The 22,951-nt window shown below is 44.4% G+C and overlaps 1 protein-coding gene across 6 annotated transcripts in view; it reads right to left on the minus strand.

Annotated features, from left to right (window-relative positions):
* Positions 1 to 822, minus strand: part of zmynd11 (zinc finger, MYND-type containing 11) — a 169,752-nt gene extending 168,930 nt beyond the window's left edge. For 2 of the 6 annotated variants that reach the window (XM_068007899.1, XM_068007873.1), the window contains exon 1: positions 609 to 822. The gene's annotated coding sequence lies outside the window, so the exon portion shown is untranslated. Of the gene's footprint in view, positions 1 to 25; positions 50 to 608 lie in introns of those variants that run through there. The other 4 variants (XM_068007908.1, XM_068007880.1, XM_068007924.1 and 1 more) reach the window with 4 other exon arrangements.
* Positions 823 to 22,951: the final 22,129 nt, after the last annotated feature.

Here is a 22,951-nt window from a genome sequence, read left to right on the forward strand (position 1 = left end):
AAAATGCAATACATTGTCTACCTACCACACACATACAACACAGAGGGTAAACTGTTGATTTAAAGCGGGCCGTCTTCATCAAACTATCTATTCTTCATCATCACGGTGCAGGCACCCAGCAATTAATCAATCCTTTTAATGATAACATCTCCCTGGCGTTACCCCCACCCCCTTCAAAAAAAAAAGGACGGCGCACGGCCATCGACCCCCCCCCTCCAAATAATTTCCCGTCAAGTTGGGCTTCGCAGAAAGAAAAGTGTGAGGAGAAAGGAAAAAATAATAATCACTCCCCCCCCCCACCCCCCAAAAAAAAAACCCACAGCGACTAAAGTGAAATAAATAAAACAAAGAGAGAGACTGTCGGGCCGGGGCGGCCTAACCGCTGACAGGAGCCTCTCTCTCTCTCTCTCCCTCCCTCCCTCCCTCCCCACCGGCGGCTCCTCTTACATCGGCGCTGGGAGTGACCCCGAGAGAGGAGGCCGCAGTACTGGGAGGAGGGAGCCGCCATGTTCCTGTCTCTTCTTCCCCGCTTCTCCCCCCACCACCACCACCCGAACAGGGCCCGGCCCGGCCCGGCCCGGCTCGGCCTCCAGTCCCGCCGCGCTTACCTTCAGCACTCGCGGCTCCCACTCTCCCCAGATGCGCCGCCCATCCGTCAGCGAGCCTGGTGTTGGACCGCCGACTGACCTTCTCCCCAGAGTTGTTTGATTATTATTCCGGGGGAGGAGGCGGTTGCTGCAGGTCCGTCAGCTCTTTGCTGAAGTCCGTCTCACCTTCTCTCTCTCGGACTCGGCATCAGGCTCCACATAAACACTTAGCAACAGGAAAGAGGCAGCTGGCGCCCTCCACAGGCGACGTGTCTTCCTGCAAACTCCCCCACCTCCTCCAATTCCAATTCCTCTTCCTCCTCCCTCTCCCTCTCTCTGCAGTTCCTCCAATTCCTCCCCCCTCTCTAATCCCTCCTCCTCCCCTCTCTCCTTCCAGTCCCCCTTCCCTTCTTCCTCCCTTCCTGTCCCCATTCCCCTCTTCCTCCCCCTCCAATTCTTCCCTCTCCAATTCCTCTAATCCCTCCTCCTCCCCCCCTCTCTCCTTCCAGTCCCACTTCCCCTCTTCCTCCCCTTCTGTCCCCATTCCCCTCTTCCTCCTCTCCTCCCTCTCCAATTCTTCCCTCTCCAATTCCTCCCCCTCTCTGCAGTTCCTCCAATTCCTCCGCCTTCTGCAGTTCCTCCAATCCCTCTCTCCCTCCCTCCAGTCCCCCTTCCCCTCTTCCTCCCCTCCTCCCTCTTCAATTCCTCCCCCTCTCTGCAGTTCCTCCAATTCCTCCTTCTCCCCTTCCTGCCCACCCCCTTCTCCTCCAATCCCTCCTCCACCTTCAATCCTTTCACTTCCTCTCCTCTCCTCCTCCTCCCCTTCCTGATGCAGGTATTCAAAATTATGAGGGGTTTTGATAGAGCAAATAGTGAGAAACTGTTTCCTCTGGCAAGTGGGTCAGTAACCAACGGTCAAAGATTTAAAATAATTGGCAAAAGAACTAGAAGGGGAAATGAGAAGAAATTGTTTCACACAGAGGGTTGTTAAGATCTGGAACACACTGCCTTAAAGGGTGGTGGAAGCAGATTCCATAGGAACATTGGAAAGGCAATTGGTCATGTACTTGAAGAGGACTAATTTGCAGGGTTATGGGGAAAAAACTCGGGTGAGGGAATTGGACAGCTCTTTCAAAGAGCCGGAACAAGCACAATGGGCCAAATGGCCTCCTTCTGTGCTGTATGATTCTATGAGGCATTCCAATGTTCTGTGCTGCTATGCTTCACAGCTTCAGCTGATTAAACTCCAATAGTTACCCTGCATAATCCTACATAAACCTTAGCTCATGCTAGACTGCACCTTAACTCTCCAGATTTAGGTAATTAATTAGGTAATGTCCCCATAGTGTGCACTCCATATCAGGCAAACAGAAACTTTATCTGAGGACTTCATAGAATCATAGAATGATATAGCACAGAAGGAGACCATTCGGCCCATCGTACCTGTGTTGGCTCTTTGAAAGAGCTAGCCAATTAGTCCTACTCCCCTGATCTTTCCCCATAGCCCTGCAAATGTTTCCCCTTCAAGTATTTTTCAATTCCTTTTTGAAAGTTACTATTGAATCTACTTCCACCACCCTTTCAGGCAGTGCATTCCAGATCATCACAACTTGCCGTGTAAAAAATGTTTTTCCTCATGTCGCCTCTGGTTCTTTAGCCAATTACCTTAAATCTGTGTCCTCTGGTTACCGACCCTTCTGCCACTGGAAACAGTTTCTCTTTATTTACTCTATCATGATTTTGAACACCTCTATCAAATCTCCCCTTAACCTTCTCTGCTCTAAGGAGAATAATCCCAGCTTCTGTAGTCTCTCCACATAACTAAAGTCCAGTATCCCTGGTATTCTAGTAAATTCTAGTAAATCTCCTCTGCACCCTCTCCAAGGCCTTGACATCCTTCCTAAAGTATGGTGCCCAGAATTGGCCACAATACTCCACCTGGGGCCTAATCAGTGTTTTATAAAGGTTTAGCATAACATCCTTGCTTTTTACTCTATGCCTCTATTTATAAGAGGCTATTTGTTGAGAGGATATGTCCCCTGGCTGGAGAGTCTAGAACCAGTCTCAAAATAAGAGGTTGGCCATTTAGGACCGAGATGAGGAAAAATTTCTTCACTCAGAGGGTTGTGAATCTTTGGAATTCTCTACCCCAGAGGGCTGTGGATGCTCATATATTCGTTGAATACATTCAAGATTGAGATTGATAGATTTTTGGACACAAAGGGAATCAAGGGATATGGGGATAGGGCAGGAAAGTGGTGTTGAGGTAGAAGATCAGCCATAATCTTATTGAATGGCGGAGCAGACTTGAGGGGTCATATGGCCTACTCCTGCTCCTATTTCTTATGTTCTTATAAAGCCAAGGATCCCATATGCCTTTTCAACAGCCTTCTCAACTTGTCCTGCCACCTTCAAAGTTTTGTGTATGTGTACCCCCAGATCTCTCTGTTCCTGCACCTTTAAAATTGTACCATTTAGTTTATATTGCCTCTCCTCATTCTTCCTACCAAATGAATCACTTCACACTTCTCTGCATTAAATTTTATCTCCATGTGTCTGCCCATTTCATCAGTCTGTCTGTGTCCTTCTCACTGTTTTGTACATTTCTAAATTTCATGTCATCTGCAAACTTTGAAATTGATATTAATATATATCAAAAAGAGCAGTGGCCCTAATGCTGACCCCTGGGGACACTGTAAACTTCCCTCCAGTGTGAAAGACAACCTTTCACCACTACTCTCTCAGCTTTCTGTTCGTTAGTCAACTTAGTATCCATGTAGCCACTGCCCCTTTAACCCCACGGGCTTCAATTTTGCTAACAAGTTTCTTTACGTGGTACTTTATCAAATGCCTTTTGAAAGTCCAGATACACGGTATCATCCGCACTACCTTCACCAACCCTCTTCGTTACTTATCAGTAGCTGGGTTTGTAGACTCTTAGGTATGGTTACAGCATGTCAGACACTCAGCTGTATGCACCAAGCTTTTAACAACTATAGAGAAATTTGTCTTTTTTCACATATATCAAATTGAGGGTTTATGGTGTGACCCCCTGGCTGGGGCTTATTACTAGGGGGCAACCCCATACCTTTGCTCCAGGCTATTCCTTTCTCCTACTTTGCTTCCTTCAACTCCAATCTTGGAAGATGTTTAATCTGTTATCAAACTCATCTACTGAGATCATGCATTTTAAACTTTGACCTATTGTTCTTTGTTACTGACCAACCCTTTCTCTTTGAGTGTATGTAATCATTTACTCATTGTAGTTCTGTTGCTTCGTGTTGGCCTGTTGTTCTTTCCTTCTGTTTTGTTTTTGAAGGCATTTTTCTGTGTTCCCATTTGTTTTTCTCCCCCCCCCCCCCCAACAAAAGCAGGAAGGGTACTGGAAATGGAGCACTTCAGGCATCCACTGTCTGGATCAAACATTCTTAGGTTACCGTCCAACAAATTTATTTTAAATTCCACAAGCTTTCAGAGGCTTCCTCCTTCGTCAGGTGAACGGTACCGTTCACCTGACGAAGGAGGAAGCCTCCGAAAGCTTGTGGAATTTAAAATAAATTTGTTGGACTATAACTTGGTGTTGTAAAATTGTTTACAATTGTCAACCCCAGTCCATCACTGGCATCTCCACATCATTCTTAGGTTAGGTATTGCACAGCTAGCCACAGAGTAAAGTTCCCTTTCCTCTTTCTAACATTGTACCTTAGTCCCAATTTTGCCCCCTACTGCATTAGTGTGATTTATTTTCTACTTCTCACACAGCAACATAGGAATTGCTCGATGAAAAAAGAACAAGGTCCACCTAGTTCGCCTTCTACTATCCTAGTAATCATAATAACCATCCCTCTGACCTCAAGTGATATTGCCAACTTGGAGCAAAAATAGGGCATCATTCCTTTTAGGGATTGGGTCAATACCATCCAAACTAATTTCAAGTAGGACCCTGCAGGATACAGATGACACTTTCATCCCATCAATCTGGGCTGGATTTAAATCCAGCTCCCAAAAGGAAATGAATAGAGTATTTCCCAGTTGGCTCCTTAGATCTACAGCTGTTCTCCCATACATCCACCCTAACTTCAGTGGGAATTTGCAGCAATATCTAGAAACTAGGCCGGGACCCCGTTAGATCAAGTCCCAGCTTTACGTCAGAGATTCCTCTATGATCTAATGAGGGTGGAGGCTTAGCTCACCCTAAACTTGGCTATTGTCATGCTGCAGGGGAGGGGGGGAAGGGCTGGAGGCAGGGAACCTCCTCCTGTCCCCAGAAGGATCACCAGAGGTTACCAGTGGGAGCATATCGACTCTTAATGTTGAGATGTGCTCCGTCATGGATTTTTGGGGCCCATAAAAATAAGCAATTCATTAGACATTACAATTTGTTGATTTAGAAATGTTCCGATTTATCAAGTCTTGCTGATTTGGAGCTGCACTAATGGGTCAGTTGATAAATGTACTGTCTAACATGAAACTCAGCCATATTGACCAGGCAGGTTCCAGGTTTGATCTCTGGTCTGTTCTGATTTTTCTGATCTCAGCCAGTGGTAGTAGGGGTGCTAAAATTGGCCTCAGCGACCCTGGATTAGGGAGGGAAAAAATCAGCCAGAGTAATAGCTCCTGATTGGTATTCAATGAAGTCTGCAGGAAAGTGCAAGTGTGTCAATGTTGGGTGAGGAAAGATCAGGCTGGTTGTTATGCTTTCTATGGTCAAATTGCTTGACAATACTCACTTATACATGAGTAATAGTGACTTTGACATGGTACTGGAGGGCAATTATAATTGGCAAATTTTTAAAATAAAAAAGCCTCAATGATTTGCACTGAGACTTGCTCATTTTAGTTTAAAAATTGAATATTTTAATATATCTAATTCTGAGAAACACAGCACTAGGCCTATATTTTCCTCATGGAATGAAGTGTAACAAAATAAAGGAAGTGAGAATTGCTTTCTATCACTCAACTGTTCCTGTGCCTCTGGACGAATGGCAGTGCTGAAAGTCATCCTTTCGGGGTGCCCATTGTGCACATCTACAAGGTTCTTGAACCCTTCTCTTATATTAAGGGTAACTGTGGTGGCCACTACAGTTTTGGGCTCTCAACAATAGCAGACTGTTGAATTCTCCCCTCCTTTCAAGTACCAAATGAATGGAGTCAAGGGACTTCCCCACATCGTATATTGAATAAGCCTCAGTGGAAATGAAAATGCAGATATACAAGGCAATCCAGGCCAAGGTTCCTCATCCAGCATATTCAGCATGCCAGGCCTTTCTGTTGCTTCTGCTGGCAATTTGTGAGCCACCGACTGAGGCTTGGGGAACTGGTGGAGCTTGGAGAGGACAGGAGTGAGGGGAGCGCAGGACTCTGTGTGAGCAATGACGTGGGCCGCAGCTGTTTGGATGAGTTGCAATCTGTGGATGGCTGAGGTGGGAAGCCAACTTGGAAAGAAAAGTTGAGCCTCAAAGTGATAAGGACTCGAATTAGAGTTTTGGCAGGAGGAGGGAAGAGATAAGATAGGTGAGCAGTCTTGCTGAGGTGGAAAAGATGGTTTCTGAAATGGAGTGAATGTGGGGGAGAAAGTTCAGCTCAGGATCAAGCTGTACATTGAGATGATTCAGCTGAGGCAATGGTCAGGTCGGTTGTTGGAATAAAGGCTAAAGGTGCTTAGGAACTGGCAGGATCTAAAAAAAAAATTTGTTTGGTTTTACCAAAATTAAGCTCGAGGAAAGTTTTGGCTCATAATACGGAACAGGCAGTTGGAAACAACCTTTGGATTGATGAAGGAAGTAGAGGGCAGAGCTGGGGGTCATCAGCGTGTATGTGGAAGTTGTCACCTGACTTCTATATGAGATTGCAAAGTGAAGAGGTGGGTGCCAATGCTGGAGTCCTGGGGGTGCATCATACATGACTCTAGAGACAGAGTTGTAGAAGCCACTGGAGTCAATGTAATGACTGCATTGCAAAAGTATGAGTGTAATCAGGAGAGAGCAGTGTCAAGAAGGTGGAATGCAGAGGAAAGATGTTAGTGGAGAATGGAGTGGTCAATAGTCTCAAGGGTGGTGGAGAGCCCAAGGAGATTGAGGAAAGACAGAGAGGTACTGTCACAGTCACACAGGATGTCAACTTTGACCAGTGCAGTCTCAGTGTTCCGGGTAAGGTGGAAGCCTGATTGGAGGGGCTTAAACAAGGAGTTTCGGCAGTTGCAAGAGTGCAATTGCCAATCAATGATATATTCCAGGACTTTAGAAAGAAAGAGAAGAATGAGATTGGGTGACAGTTGAAGAGAGGTGAGAACAGTGCCATGAAGATAGAGATAGGTTGATAATGTTGTAAGCATGGCCTGAGGAAGCGAAGTTGGGTGGTCAGGAGTTGGGACAGGAGAGGATCGAGAAGAGTAGGCTGAAGACTGAGGGTGAAATGGGGGAGAAACTGGAGAGCACATGGCGGGTGAGGCTTGGTTGGGAGAAGGCCAGGAAAGAGAGTTGGGACTTGAGTATGGTGAAGGAGTTGAGGAGCAATCAGAGGAAGCAGCAGCAACTATGCAGATAGCCTCAATTTTGGATACAAAAAGTCCATGAACTTCTCACATTTTGAGTCCAAGGTGAGGCTGAGGTTGTGGAGGAGGGAGGATTGAGGGAAGAATTTGTGGTGAAAATAAGTTTGGAATTGTTCCTGCTCCCAGGATGATTCTGTGTGGTGAGCAGCAAGAACTGTAAAGAGTCACTTATTTTCGGAAAGATTCACTAGTTTTTTTTGTTGTGTTCCTTTATTTTTGGAAGGACACATGATGGCCTCAACTTAGCGTCTTTTGTTTGTTGCCACTGATTTTGAAAGTTTGAGTACTCACAACGAACAGCTGTCTGCAGCTGTTCATTTTGCGGATTAATGGCCACAGTAAAGAGCTCTGTGACGCTACAATTTAAGAAAATCTGTCTTGCACATCAATCAGTTTTCCATTTCTGGCTCCTCCATCTGCTCTTACAATTTATTTATTGCTAGGGTTCTGTGAACCAGCTCAGGTTGAATTTTGGATCTGGCCTGGTCTGATCCCAAACTGCCTCAAAACCTGGTAAAATTGGCACAATCAACAAAACATTTTTCAAGCATAGTCAATCCCCATCACTGACACCACTAAAATTATTCTCCGAAACCGAACCCACTACCACTTAGCCTACGATTTTTAAAAGCCCTTCGTATTTGGCTTTCCTTCCAACTGAGAGCTCCTCTATGTTCCCCAAGCTTGCTCAGACAAAGAAACAAGATTCCTCAGAGATCATACCTAAAGATTTCCCCGAACGGCATGCCCAAAGCATGGTTTGAATGGAACTATGTTGCGTGCCCCTTGCAGAACTGTGTCCAGCTCCCTCCCTCCTCTTTGAGCTCTTGAGGCTTGCACTGCATCACTGTTGGCAGGGGTGGGGGAGGGGGGTAGGTAGAGGAAATCTAATGTAGAGATCTGGAGCTACTGTTATTTTATTATAAATATTAGAAAGTGGGTTAGCATTGGCCATTTCACTGTGCTTTACAGCAGTCAGGAGCTTAATAAGTGACGCATAGCAATAAGTTAGTGCTTTTTATTCGGGGGGGATTAGGGCACCTCAATTAACTTAGTATAATTTTGTTTTTTGGGGCGGGGTTCTTTGGTTCTATAGGCTTGGGGAGGAAACAATCTCAGTGAATAAGCTAGGGATATAAAGGTGTTTCTTCCTTGTGCCCTGATGCAAGAAAGAATTTGCATTCATATATAACAGAGGTCTTTAAAATTATGAAGGGGTTTGATATGGTAGACGTAAAGATGATGTTTCCACTTGTAGGCGAGTCCAAAACTAGGGGTCATAAATATAAGATAGTCATTAATAAATCCAATAAAGAATTCAGGAGAAACTTCTTTACCCAGAGAGTGATTAGAATGTAGAACTTGCTACCACATGGAATAGTTGAGGCAAATAGCATAGATGCCTTTAAGGGAAAGCTAGATAAGTACATGAGGGAGAAAGGAATAGAAGGATATGCAGATAGGGTTAGATGAAGTAGGATGGGAGGAGGCTCGTGTGGAGCATAAACACCAGCATAGAACAGTTGGGCCGAATGGCCTGTTTCTGTGCTGTAAAACTGAGATCGATAGGTTTTTGGATACTAAGGGAATCAAGGGATATGAGGATAGGATGGGTAAGTGGAGTTGAGGTAGAAGATCAGCCATGATCTCATTGAATGACAGAGCAGGCTTGAGGGGCCTTATGGCCTACTCCTGCTCCTATTTCTTATGTTCTTAAATTCTATGAAATAGGGGGCTGCATAGCGCCCATTGTGTAGGCGCTACATGGACTCCTAAGGACCCAAAATAACGTCCGGAATGTGCGTGCACACTTCTAGCGTGATGTGCGCTAGACGCCATATTGGTAAAGGCATTTGCATACGTGCTCTTAACGAACGCTGGCAGCATGTAAAGTAGGGAGAATATGTAGTAAATCATTGTGCTTCGCTGATTTATAGGGACAGATACGATTTTGGAACTCAACGCTTCAGCCAACGCATTGTCTTAACCTTGCACAGCTGAACAGGTCTTAAACCTCCAAAAACAGGTACAAATGCATCAGCAGCCAGAAGCAATAATACAGCAATTAACCTGTAACTCCTGCATGATCCCTTTAAGTAGCACTGGTGGGGGTCTTCGATGCTGTTTAAGACCTGTTCAGCCATGCAAGGTTAAGACAATGCATTGGCTGAAGCGTTGAGTTCCAAAATCTTCCTATGTTCCTATAATAAAGTTTCAATACTCTACAGCGAGTGGGCTGGCTATCTGACAGGAAACAGGAAGGGCACTGGTGGAGTGACAGCGGTGGGACAGGAATGCTGTCATCCTGAGAGAGGACAGCAGGTTCATGTTCCATGGAGCCACTGCCATTTGCTGCCTCCTGTTATTCGCCACCTTCTCCTGCAAGTGTCGGTGAGCGTCCTGCAAGATGTTTGGGTGATGTGCCTGTCATGGTTGAATAGCTGCCAGTGTGTGTAACCTGTGAGTTGTGGGTGTGCAGCTTGCAACAGGAGTAATGTGTGAAGGTGAGAGGAAGCATCTGATTGGAAGAGTTAAGTACTGATTGAAAGGGTTTGTTGGTGTGTGGGTGATGGGGGGTGTAGTGCGTGGAGCAGTGGATACGGCTAGTGTTGCAGTTGATAGAAGATGCCACTTGACAGTTGACCTTACTCACCTTGACCACTTGTGTCAAAGCATTGAACTTCTTCCTGCACTGCATCCATGTTTTTGGTGCTATGCGCCTGGCACTGACTTCGTTCCCTACTGCCTCCCACTGCCTCGGGAGCATATGTCTGGAGGGCCTCTTGCCCCCGCTGCGGATTTAGGATGCCCCTCCTTCTGTCCACCTTTTGCACCAAGGCCTCTTGTGCATCATCAGAGAACTTTGGGGGTGTATGCTCTCTCGCAGGCCTGGTACAAACTCAGATCAGCACATTGGTGGGGTCTGACGTGCAAATTGGAGGATGTGGGATTTAGTAGTGTGCAACCTTTATTCAATGTTTTAAAATAACTCAATAGTCTGTAAACATAGGGACGGGACCTGCATCTGTGTTTTACATGCATGATGTCTGATCTCCGTTCAGGCTGTGTGGACCCGTATCTTATATTTTGCAAATATCAGAATCCCGCAAATGTTGAGCAGCCCAGTTGTTGCTCAACAAAAGTTCCAAAGGTCCTATCATCACCATGCTGCACTATTTTGCAGCACAGATGCACTTCCCAATTGACTTCCACCACTTCCTGCAGCCACAGTGCACCTTCCCCTTAAAAGGTTCAGGCTGCCTTTAAGTAGTGCTAGCCACTCGCAATATCTGGGCCACGTGCTGCCTGCATCTCAACGACTGGGTGCAAGTTAATTGCGCACCGCAACCCCCGCACCCGGATTCAGGGGTTATCCAATATAACCCCCATAGTACCTTATCACATCTCTCAGGAACATAGCAAAGCACTTCACATACAATTAATTGCTTCGAAAATGCAGTTACCATTGTTATGTAAGCAAAATATAATTTCAACACACAGGCTGACCTGTCAGCCAGCTGATATTTCCATCACCTCACTGAGGTGATCTTTTACATCATTTAACAGTTTTCTATTAAGTAGTACGTAAGTCATTGAACCCATTAACTTCCTGTCTGTGATTGAAATATCTGCTGTCTTTTCCCTCCCCAATCTATATGTTTTCCAGCCCTACAAAGGGGATGGCTTACCTTTCAGTTTTCAGTTCTGATGAAGAGCTAAACCCAGAGAATGAACTTCTCTTTCCTCTTTACAGATGCTGACTGACCTGCTATGCATTTTCAGCATTGTCTGTTGCGGGTATTTCATTCCTGTTAGAAAGAAAGAAAGATTTTCATTTATATAGTGCCTTTCATGACCTCAGGATGTCCCAAAGCGCTTTATAGCCATTGAAGTACATTTTGAAGCGTAGTCAGTATTGTAATGTGGGATATGCGGCAACCGATTTGCACACAGCAAGGTCCCACAAACGGCAATGTGATAATGACCAGATAATCTTTTTAGTGATGTTGGTTGAGGGATAAATATTGGCCAGGACACAGGGGAGAAATCATTATGCCATTACTATTTATTCAGCGCCGCAAGCAATGTTTTGTGTCACTGAATAAAATAGCTCTTTCACAGCAGTAGGTGAGCAATGAGTCATATGGGCTCAGCTGTACAAAAAAAAATACAAATAAATTGTGGCCACCAACAGTTTTATGGGGGAAAGTAAAAAGCCCAAACAGATATAGATATGATGCTGTCACACCCAGGTAACGCTATGACATCTGTGTTGCACTATTGTGTGTTTTTGATGTAAATGACATTATGGGGTTGAGCGTTTTGCAAACAAACAAAAAGGTTTTGCCAAAAACTACTTGATAAGTATAGTGTCCCTTTATGGCTAACTATGATGATCAGTCAAGGATTTCCAGATAACAACTCAAGAGTTCTCTGAGCAATGATTCAGTCTCTCCCTCAATGACTGTTCAAGCTCCCTTGATTGCTGAAGTTATTCTAGTCTTTATGTGTCAGAAGTTACAACACAGAGACAGGCCATTCGACCCAACCAGTCCGTGTTGGTGTTTGCTCTCCACGCAAGCAAAAGGTTCCAATCATATTTGCCCATCCTGTTGCCATATCTGTTCAACCTCTTTTCCTTCATCCGCCTATCCAATGTAATTTTGACTGCTGACATAGTTTCTGCCTCATTCTGGAGGTGAATTCCACATCCTCACAACTCTGAGTAAAGAAATTACTCCTGCATTCAATGCTAAATCTCTTACATTTAATCTTGTACCTATGGCCCCTTGTTTTTGATCTCTCAACAACTGGAAACAATCTAATTTTATTTACCCTGTTCTATCCTTTTATAATTTTAAATACTTCTATCATATAGTCCCATAATTTGCATTGTTCGAACAAAAAAGACACATTTCTTCAAGCCTTTCTTCGTATGAGTATTTCCTCACGGAATATGTTTCTGTTTGATTCCTATTCATGTATTTGTATTGTAATTCTGGTTCTTTCAGGCTCACTTCAATCAGGCTTCGTGCTACTGATGTAAATTTTTAGGTTTGAAAATACAACATCATAATTTATATTTTTAAGACACTAATTTCTTCCCTTCTCCTTCACAGTCTCCAGGTGGCACAACATCCTTGGATAACTGGATAGACAGACAATCTACTTCCTGGGTCCTAGATAAAATTACTTTTCATCTGAATTGACCTGTTGAATATAATTGTATGGTTTTGTATATTTTATGCCAAAATAATGGATTTCAAAGTATGAGGTGTAGTAATCTTCAGGTCCCGTCTTCCACATAGAATCATTGAATCATAGAAATTTACAGCACAGAAGGAGGCCATTCGGACTACCATGTCCGTGCTGGCCGAAAAAGAGCTATCAAGCCTAATCCCACTTTCCAGCACTTGGTCCGTAGCCCTGTAGGTTACGGCACTTCAAGTTCATATCCAAGTACTTTTTAATGCGATGAGGGTTTCTGCCTCTACCATCATTTCAGGCAGTGAGTTCCAGACCCCCACCGCCCTCTGGGTGAAAAAAATTCTCCTCAACTCCCTTCTAATCCTTCTACCAATTACTGTAAATCTATGCCCCTGGTTATTGACCTCTCTGTTAAGGGAAATACGTCCTTGCTATGCACTCTATCTAGGCCCCTCATAACTTTATATACCTCAATTAAATCTTCACTGAGCCTCCTGTGTTCCAAAGAAAACAACCCCAGCCTATCCAAGCTTTTCTCATAGCTAAAATTCTCCAATTCTGGCAACATTCTTGTAAATCTCTTCTGTACCCTCTCTCTTGCAATCACATCTTTCCTGTAATGTGGAGACCAGAACTGTACGCAGTACGCAAGCTGTGGCCTAACTAGTGTTTTAGACAGTTCTAGCATAGAACTGCTCTTGTATTCAAAAGTGTTTTATAAATACATATAGAGCAAGAGGATAACTAAGGAAAAAGTAGGGCCTATTAGAGACAAAAGGTAACCTATGAGTGGAGGTGGAAGATGTGGGTATGGTTCTTAATGAATACTTTGCTTCTGTCTTCACAAAAGAGGAGGACAATGCAGAGATTGTAGTTAAGGAGGAGTGTGAAATTTTGGATGGGATAAACATAGTGAACGAGGAATGTTTAAGGAGTTTAGCATCTTTGAAAGTAGATAAATCGCCAGGCCCAGATGATATGTATCCCAGGCTGTTAAGAGAAGCAAGGGAGGAAATAGCAGAGGCTCTGACCATCATTTTCCAATCCTCCCTAGCTATAAGGCGTGGTGCCGGAGGATTGGAGGACTGCTAACGTTGTACTGTTGTTTAAAAAGGGAGAAAGAGATAAACCAAGTAATTATAGGCCAGTCAGTCTAACCTTGGTGGTGGGCAAATTATTGGAATCGATTCTGAGGGACGGCATAAATCGTCATTTAGAAAGGCCCGGGTGAATCACGGACAGTCAGCATGGATTCGTTAAGGGAAGGTCGTGTCCGACTAACTTGATTGAATTTTTTGAGGAGGTAACAAGGAGGGTAATGTGTTTGATATAATGTACATGGATTTTAGCAAGGCTTTTGACAAGATCCCACATGGCAGACTGGTCAAAAAAGTAAAAGCCCATGGGATCCAAGGTAAAATGGCTAGTTGGATCCAAAATTGGCTCAGTGGCAGGAAGCAAAGGCTAATGATTGACGGGTGTTTTTGCGACTGGAAGGCTGTTTCCAGTGGGGTCCTGCAAGGCTCAGTACTAGGTTCCTTGCTTTTTGCAGTATATATTAATGATTTGGACTTGAATGTCAGGGGCTTGATCAAGAATTTTGCGGATGATACAAAAATTGGCCATGTGGTTGATAGTGAGGAGGAAAGCTGAGGACTGCAGGAAGATATCAATGGACTGGTCAGGTGGGCAGTAAAATGGCAAATGGAATTCAATCCAGAGAAGTGTGAGGTAATGCATTTGGGGAGGGCAAACAAGGCAAGGGTATACACAATAAATGGGAGGATACTGAGAAGTGTAGAGGAACAAAGGGACCTTGAAGTGCATGCCCACAGATCCCTGAAGGTAGCAGGGCAGGTAGATAAGGTGGTTAAAAAGGCATACGAGATACTTTCCTTTATTAGCCGAGGCATAGAATATAAGTCATGATGTGGAGATGCTGGTGATGAACAGGGAGGTTATGCTGGAACTGTATAAAACATTGGTTAGGCCACAGCTTGAGTACTGCGTACAGTTCTGGTCACCACATTACAGGAAGGATGTAATTGCACTAGAGAGGGTACAGAGGAGATTTACGAGGATGTTGCCAGGGCTGGAGAATTTTAGCTATGAGAAAAGATTGGATAGGCTGGGGTTGTTTTCTTTGGAACAAAGGAGGCTGAGGGGAGATTTAATTGAGGTATGTAAAATTATGACGGGACTAGATAGAGTGGATAGGGAGGACCTATTTCTCTTAGCAGAGAGGTCAATAACCAGGAGGCATAAATTTAAAGTGATTGGTAGAAGGATTAGAGGGGAGCTGAGCAGAAATGTTTTCACCCAGAGGGTGGTGGGGGTCTGGAACTCAGTGCCTGAAAGGGTGGTAGGGGCAAAAACCCTCAACTCATTTAAAAAGTACTTGGATGTGCAATTGAAGTGCCATAACCTACAGGGCTACGGACCAGGGCTGAAAAGTGGGATTAAGCTAGATAGCTCTTTTTTGGCTCCTTCTGTGCCATAACTTCCTATGATTCTATGATTCTATACTCCATGCCTCGGCTAATAAAGGAAAGTGTCCTATATGCCTTCTTAACCACCTTATCTACCTGTCCTGCTACCTTCAGGAATCTGTGGACATGCACTCGAAGGTCTCTCTGTTCCTCTACACTTCTCAGTAACCTCCCATTTATTGTGTACTCCCTTGCCCTGTTTGCCCTCCCCAAATGTATTACCTCACACTTCTCTGGATTGAATTCCATTTGCCACTTTTCTGCCCACCTGACCTGTCCATTGATATCTTCCTGCAGTCTACAGCTTTCCTCCTCACTATCAACCACATGGCCAATTTTTGTATTATGTGCAAACTTCCTAATCATGCCCCTACACTTAAGTCTAAATCATTGATATATACCACAAAAAGCAAGGGACCTAGTACTGAGCCCTGCGGAACCCCACTGGAAACCGCCTTCCAGTCACAAAAACACCCGTCGACCATTACCATTTGTTTCCTGCCACTGAACTAATTTTGGATCCAACTTGCCGCTTTCCCTTGGATCTCATGGGCTTTTACTTACACTCTAGGACATAATAACTACTGATACGTAGGTCACACTGAAGCCCAAGTAAATAGTAATGTTTCAATATATTACATTTGGTCTAGAGATTCAGGTCTTTACGACATAGTTCCACATCCACTCTCTTAGCCAACTGAATAACTTAACAATAATGCACTTAGGCATGATGGTTAACATCAGCTCTGTCAAATTAAAACCTAGATAAAATCAACATTTTAAATGGCAGTTTTAAATGGTGGTGATTAGAGATAAAATATTCTGCTCTTTCCCCAAACTACAATAAATCATAGCAATGAAATCCCTGTTCATTATTGTGCAACAGAAATATCATGGGTGTCACAGCACCATCAAGGTGAAAATGATTCATATCAGTTCGGGCTTTTCTCTTTCCTGGTGACAAACTTGGTGGCCACAATTAATTGTAACTCTTTTTATTGATGTCAGCAAATGAAGGCCCTGAAATTTAAGTATAGTGGGACATTGACGTACAAACACTTAACTCATTCATGTGAAATTCCTCTCCCTGGTATTTTAGCAAATCACAGAATCATAGAAAATCATAGAAAATTTACGGCACACAAGGAGGCCATTCGGCCCATCATGTCCGTGCTGGCTGAGAAACGAGCCACCCAGCCTCATCCCACTTTCCAGCGTTTGGTCCGTAGCCCTGCAGGTCACGGCTCTTCAGGTGCACATCTAAGTATTTTTTAAATGAGTTAAGGGTTTCTGCCTCTACCACCCTCTCAGGCAGTGAGGTCCAGACCCCCACCACCCTCTGGGTGAAAATCTTTTTCCTCATTTCTGCTCTAATCCTTCTACCAATCACTTTAAATCTATGCCCCCTGGTTATTGACCCCTCCGTTAAGGGAAATAGGTCCCCCTTATCCACTCTATCTAGACCCCTCATAATTTTGTACACCTCAATCAAATCACCCCTCAGCCTCTTCTGTTCCAAGGAAAACAGCCTATCCAATCTGTCATCATAGCTAAAATTCTCCAGTTCTGGCAACATCCTTGTAAATCTCCTCTGCATCCTCTCTAGTGCAATTACATCCTTCCTGTAATGTGGTGACCAGAACTGTGCGCAGTCCTCAAGCTGTGGCCTAACTAGTGTTTTCTACAGTTCCAGCATAACATCCCTGCTTTTATATTCTATGCCTTGGCTAATAAAGGAACGTATTCCATATGCCTTTTTAACCAATTTATCTACCTGTCCTGCTACCTTCAGGGATCTGTGGACGTGCACTCCAAGGTCCCTCATTTCCTCTACTCCTCTCAGTATCCTCCTATTTATAGTGTATTCCCATGCCCTGTTTCTTCTCCCCAAATGCATTACCTCACACTTCTCTGGATTGAACTCCATTTGCCACTTTTCTGCCCACCTGACCAGTCCATTGATATCTTCCTGCGGTCTACACCTTTCCTCCTCATTATCAACCACACGTCCTATCTTTGCGTCATCTGCAAATTTCTTAATCATGCCCCCTACATTTAAATCCAAATCGTTAATGTATACCATAAAAAGCAAAGGACCTAGTACCGAGCCCTGCGGCACCCCACTGGAAACAGCCTTCCAGTTGCAAAAACACCCATCAACCATTACCCTTTGCTTCCTGCCACTGAGCCAATTTTGGATCCAATTTGCCACATTCCCTTGGATCCCATGGGCCTTTACTTTTTTGACCAATCTGCCATGTGGGACCTTGGCAAAAGCCTTGCTAAAATCCATGTACGCTACATCAATTACATTACCCTCATCGATCGTCCTTGTCACTTCCTCAAAAAATTCAATCACGTTAGTCGGACACGACCTCCCCTTAACAAACCCGTGCTGACTGTCCTTGCTAAAGGGATCAAGGGATATGGGGAAAAAGCGGGAACAGGGTACTGAGTTAGACGATCAGCCATGATCATTTTGAATGGCGAAGCAGGCCCGAAGGGCCGAATGGCCTACTTTTGCTCCTGTTTTCTATGTTTCTATGTTTCTATATATTAATCCATGCCTTTCTAAGTGACAGTTTATCCTGTCCCTCAGAATTGATTGCAATTCTGAGAGACAGGATAAATGCATTAATCTATTTTTTAAAAATGAGTTAAAACCTCTGCTAGTTGTCAGCTTTGGCTCAGTGGTAGAACTCTTGTCTCTGAGTCAGAAGGTCATGGGTTCAAGCCATAGATTAAGCAACATGATATAGGCTGATACTCCAATGCAGTAGTGTGGGAGAGCTGCATTTTTGGGGGTACTGTCTTTCAGATGGGACATTTACCCGAGGCCCAGTCTGGCCTGGTGGATGTAAGAAATCCCATGGCATTATTTGAAGAAGAGCAGGGGTGACCAATGTGTAGTTCCACGTACATATGGTGTTCAAAGAATATTTGCTTCCCAGTAGCAGGAGGGGAAATCTGCTCCATATTTTATATGTTAATACGTGCAGAAGCTGTATTTCTTGCCAAAGAGTGTCATGTGAAGCAGTGGTGTGTGAAAAGGACATCAAGGTGCTAGCTGAGCTGTGCTTACTAAGCATCAATGTGAGAGATGGCAAGGAGTACAGTTTTCATACATATTAATATGTTATAAATCATACAAATAATATATTTTGCTGTCTTTGCTGTGGGTATTTTGAGCTGCTTTCCTCTTCTAGTAGCAATATATAAAATCTTATTTCATAGAAATGACATTGAACTCTCCATTTATGGCCCTTGCTTTGTCTTCCACCTATTAGTATAAGCTAAGGTTGGGTTACACAATTAGCCTTTTGAGGTAGAGGCTGGAGGATCCATGGCCATTAAATAAAATGGCCCAGAAATTGCTGCAGCAGGGCAACGAATGGTATCCGCCGTTAGTTAGACTTGCCCTTGTTCGTTTAATCGCGATGATATTTTGCATTGCAAATTGCTGAAAGTGTGAGCTGATAACAGCACGGTGAGGGAAATCAGGCATCTGGGATCTGAGTGAACAAGGTAAGTAACTGTTTATCTTCTTAACCAATCAGATTAAAGGATTATGAAATTAACAGTGCAAGGGCTGAGAAGGAAGTGGAAATTAGAATGGGTGAATTCAATGTCAAATCAGGTACAGAAAGAGAAATAAAGAGAGGGAAAGAAAAAATGGATTAAGAGAGAGAGAGAGAAAAGACAGAAAGGAAAAGTAAAAAAAAATGATAATTTAAACATTTTAAAAAAATCTCCAACAATTCAAACCCAAAGGAATGAGACTCCACACTTATAATAGTTAATTTTCAGTGCCAGTGAGGTCGACTGGCAGTAATTAAGACTTATCACGCCATTAAAAGGGTACTTAGACTTGAAATGACTTGATTTAACTTTCTGTGGTGAGTTTAGTTCGTGTCTACTGCGCAAATACAGGAACTTGTATAAACCCTTAGTTAGAACATACTTGGAGTATTGTGCACAGTTCTGTTCTCCATATTATAGAAAGGATTTAGAAGCATTGGAGAGGGTGCAAAAAAGATTCACAAGGATGATACCAGAGCTGAGAGGATATCCTTATCAGGAAAGGCTGAACAGGCTGGGGCTCTTTTCTCTAGAAAAGAGAAGGCTGAGGGGTGACCTGATAGAGGTCTTTAAGATAATGATAGGGATTGATAGGGTAGATGTAGAGAAAATGTTTCCACTTATGGGAGAGTCCAAAACTAGAGGTCATCAATATAAGATAGTCACTAATAAATCCAATAGGGAATTCAGGAGGAACTTCTTTACCCAAAGAGTGGTAAGAATGTGGAACGCGCTAACACAGGGAATAGTTGAGGCGAATAACATAGATGCATTTAAGGGGAACCTAGATAAGCACATGAAGGAGAAAGGAATAGCAGGATATGCTGATAGGGTGAGATGAAGTAGGGAGGGAGGAGGCTTGTGTGGAGTACAAACGCCGGCATAGACCAGTTGGGCCGAATGGCCTTTTTCTGTACTGTAGTTTCGATGTAACTCGATAAAACTTCACGTCGTTCAGTGCATTTCAATGGTGAGGCAGGTAGCGAGATGCCTTTTTCATGAAGCTAGTGGTGGAGCGACGCATCTCGGTCAGCAACTTTTGGATTTCTGTGTTTAACCACACATCTGCTCTTGCCTGAAGTTGCTGTAGCATTTGCACATAAATAACAGCAAAAACCATTAGCCTCACTGTTATTTTGACAGCAAATTCTGGGCTAATGTCATATAATTTTTTTGTTACAGACTCTGGCTCAGGGATAGTATGATTAACAGAGTCTGTATTTTAAAAACTATACTGTATATATGTTTATGAGATGTGGCTGGTCACTTTAAATTTTGTTTACTACAACAGGCAGTTGAGCTGAGGTGCAAAATTCATCACCAGATGATATCAATGGAATTTCATAATCATTCGAGATGCAAGGCATTGTTTATACGCAAAATCTGTCGATTGCAAACAATAACATACGAATATATAGCACCTTTAACATAGAAAATGTCCCAAGATGTTTCACAAGGGCATAATCATGGCCTTTTGTGCATTCCCTTCTACCTAAAAATGGACGGCAAATCAAAGAAGCAGTTATTAGGAGGCATAACTAAAAGCTTGGACAAACACCTGGGTTTTAAGGCGGGTTTTAAAGGAGGAGAGGGAGATAGAGAGCTTTTGTAGGGAATCAGAGAACATTAGACCTATATGTCTGATGGGATGGCTGCCAATGTTGAAGCAAAAGTAGAGGGGGGATGGACAAGAGGCCAGAGTCAGAGGAATGCTGAGTTCTGGGAAGGTTGTAGGACTAGACGAGTTTACAGAGATTGGGGGTGTTGGGGGGGTGGGGCAGGCAGGCGGGGGGCGGGTGGGGGGTATTGGGGAGGGTGAGGCGATGAAGGGATTTAAATACGTGGATGAGGCATTGGGTGACCCGGATCCAATGTAGGCCAGCAAGGACAGGGATGATTGCTGTGTGGGACATGATGCGGGAAAGGATACCGGCAGGAGGGATTTCAGATAAGTTGAAGTTCATGGAGGGTGGAGGAAGGGAGGCTGGCCAGAAGAGTATTGGAATAGTCAAATATGGAGGTGAGAAAGGCCTGGTTTCAACCGTGGATGGGCTGCACTAGAGGCAGAAGCGGATGGTTATGGAGGTGGAAGTATGTGGACTTTGTGATGGAGAGGATACGGGGTTGGAAGTTCAGCTCAGGGCTCATTGGGATGCCAAGGTAGCGAACAGTCTGGTGCAGCCTGAGGCAACGGCTGAGGAAGGGGATGGAAGCAATGGCAAGGGCACAGAGTTTATGGTGGGCTGAAGACAATTGCTTCAGCCCGCCCAATGCTTAGCTGGAGGAAATTGCAGCTCATGAAAATGATGACAATTGTGAAGGTTCTTAAATAGAAGTGAATGTACCCCTTTGAAAGGATCAGTTTCAGCAGTCTCATATTCATCTCATATTCAGAAATTTTCTGTATCTAATCCAATCAATCTGAAGAGCAATGAGGGAAGTTTTAATAAAGATGAAAGATACTTGGGATTAGTATCAAACAGAACAACATTTAAGGTACCTAAAATGTAGGTGCATGATGATGGTGGATATCCCCACCATCACAGAAGCCAGTCTTCAGCCAATTCGATTCACTCCACATGATATCAAGAAACAGCTGAGTGCACTGGATACAGCAAAGGCTATGGGCCCCGAAAACATCCAGGCTGTAGTGCTGAAGTCTTGTGCTCCAGAATTAGCCGCACCTCTAGCCAAGCTGTTCCAGTACAGCTACAACACTGGCATCTACCCAACAATGTGGAAAATTGCCCAGGTATGTCCTGTCAACAAAAAGCAGGACAAATCCAATCCAGCCAATTACCGCTACATCAGTCTACTCTCAATCATCAGCAAAGTGATGGAAGGTGTCGTCGACAGTGCTATCAAGTGGCACTTACTGACCAATAACCTGCTCACCAATGCTCAGTTTGGGTTCTGGCAGGACCACTTGGCTCCAGACCTCATTACAGCCTTGGTCCAAACATGGACAAAAGAGCTGAATTCCAGAGGTGAGGTGAGAGTGACTGCCCTTGACATCAAGGCAGCATTTGACCAAGTGTGGCACCAAGGAGACCCAGTAAAATTGAAGTCAATGGTAATCAGGGGGAAAACTCTCCAGTGGCTGGAGTCATACCTAGCACAAAGGAAGATGGCAGTGGTTGTTGGAGGCCAATCATCTCAGCCCCAGTACATTGCTGCAGGAGTTCCTCAGGGCAGTGTCCTCGGCCCAACCATCTTCAGCTGCTTCATCAATGAACTTCCCTCCATCATAAGGTCAGAAATGGGGATGTTCGCTGATGATTGCACAGCATTCTGTTCCATTTGCAACCCCTCAAATAATGAAGCAGTCTGTGTCCGCATGCAGCAAGACCTGGACAACATCCAGGCTTGGGCTGATAAGTGGCAAATAACATACGCGCCAGACAAGCGCCAGGCAATGACCATCTCCAACAAGAGAGAGTCTAACCACCTCCCCTTGACATTCCACGGCATTACCATCGTTGAATCCCCCACCATCACCATTGACCAGAAACTTAACTGGACCAGCCATATAAATACCGTGGCTACAAGAGCAGGTCAGAGGCTGGGTATTCTGCGGCGAGTGACTCACCTCCTGACTCCCCAAAGCCTTTCCACCAACTACAAGGCACAAGTCAGGAGTGTGATTGAATACTCTTCACTTGCTTGGATGAGTGCAGCTCCAACAACACTTAAGAAGCTCGACAACATCCAGGACAAAGCAGCCCGCTTGATTGGCACCCCATCCACCACCCGAAACATTCACTCCCTTCACCACCGGCGCACCATGGCTGCAGTGTGAACCATTCACAGGATGCACTGCAGCAATTCGCCAAGGCTTCTTCGACAGCACCTCCCAAACCCGCGGCCTCTACCACCAAGAAGGACAAGGGCAGAAGGTGCATGGGAACAACACCACCTGCACGTTCCCCTCCAAGTCACACACGATCCCGACTTGGAAATATATCTCCGATCCTTCGTCGTCGCTGGGTCAAAATCCTGGAACTCCCTTCCTAACAGCACTGTGGGAGAACCGTCACCACACGGACTGCAGCGGTTCAAGAAGGCGGCTCACCACCACCTTCTCAAGGGCAATTAGGGATGGGCAATAAATGCTCGCCTTGCCAGCGACGCCCACATCCCACGAACGAATAAAAAAAATTGTAGTATTAGCCCCATCCATTAAAGTACAGGAAAAAAATTCAGTAAAACCCGTTAATTGCTCCACACATGGTAGACAACAGTTTATCCTACAAATCGAGGAAAACATGCGCCTCGAGCCAAACTGTTCCAGTACAGCTACAACACTGGCATCTACCCGACAATGTGGAAAATTGCCCAGGTATGTCCTGTCTGCAAAAAGCAGGACAAATCCAATCCGGCCAATTACTGCCCCATCAGTCTACTCTCAATCATCAGCAAAGTGATGGAAGGTGTTGTCGACAGTGCTATCAAGCAGCACTTACTCACCAATAACCTGCTCACCGATGCTCAGTTTGGGTTCCGCCAGGACCACTCGGCTCCAGACCTCATTACAG

This window comes from Heptranchias perlo, chromosome 2 (genome assembly GCF_035084215.1).
Source record: "Heptranchias perlo isolate sHepPer1 chromosome 2, sHepPer1.hap1, whole genome shotgun sequence".
NCBI classification, from domain to species: Eukaryota; Metazoa; Chordata; class Chondrichthyes; order Hexanchiformes; family Hexanchidae; genus Heptranchias; species Heptranchias perlo.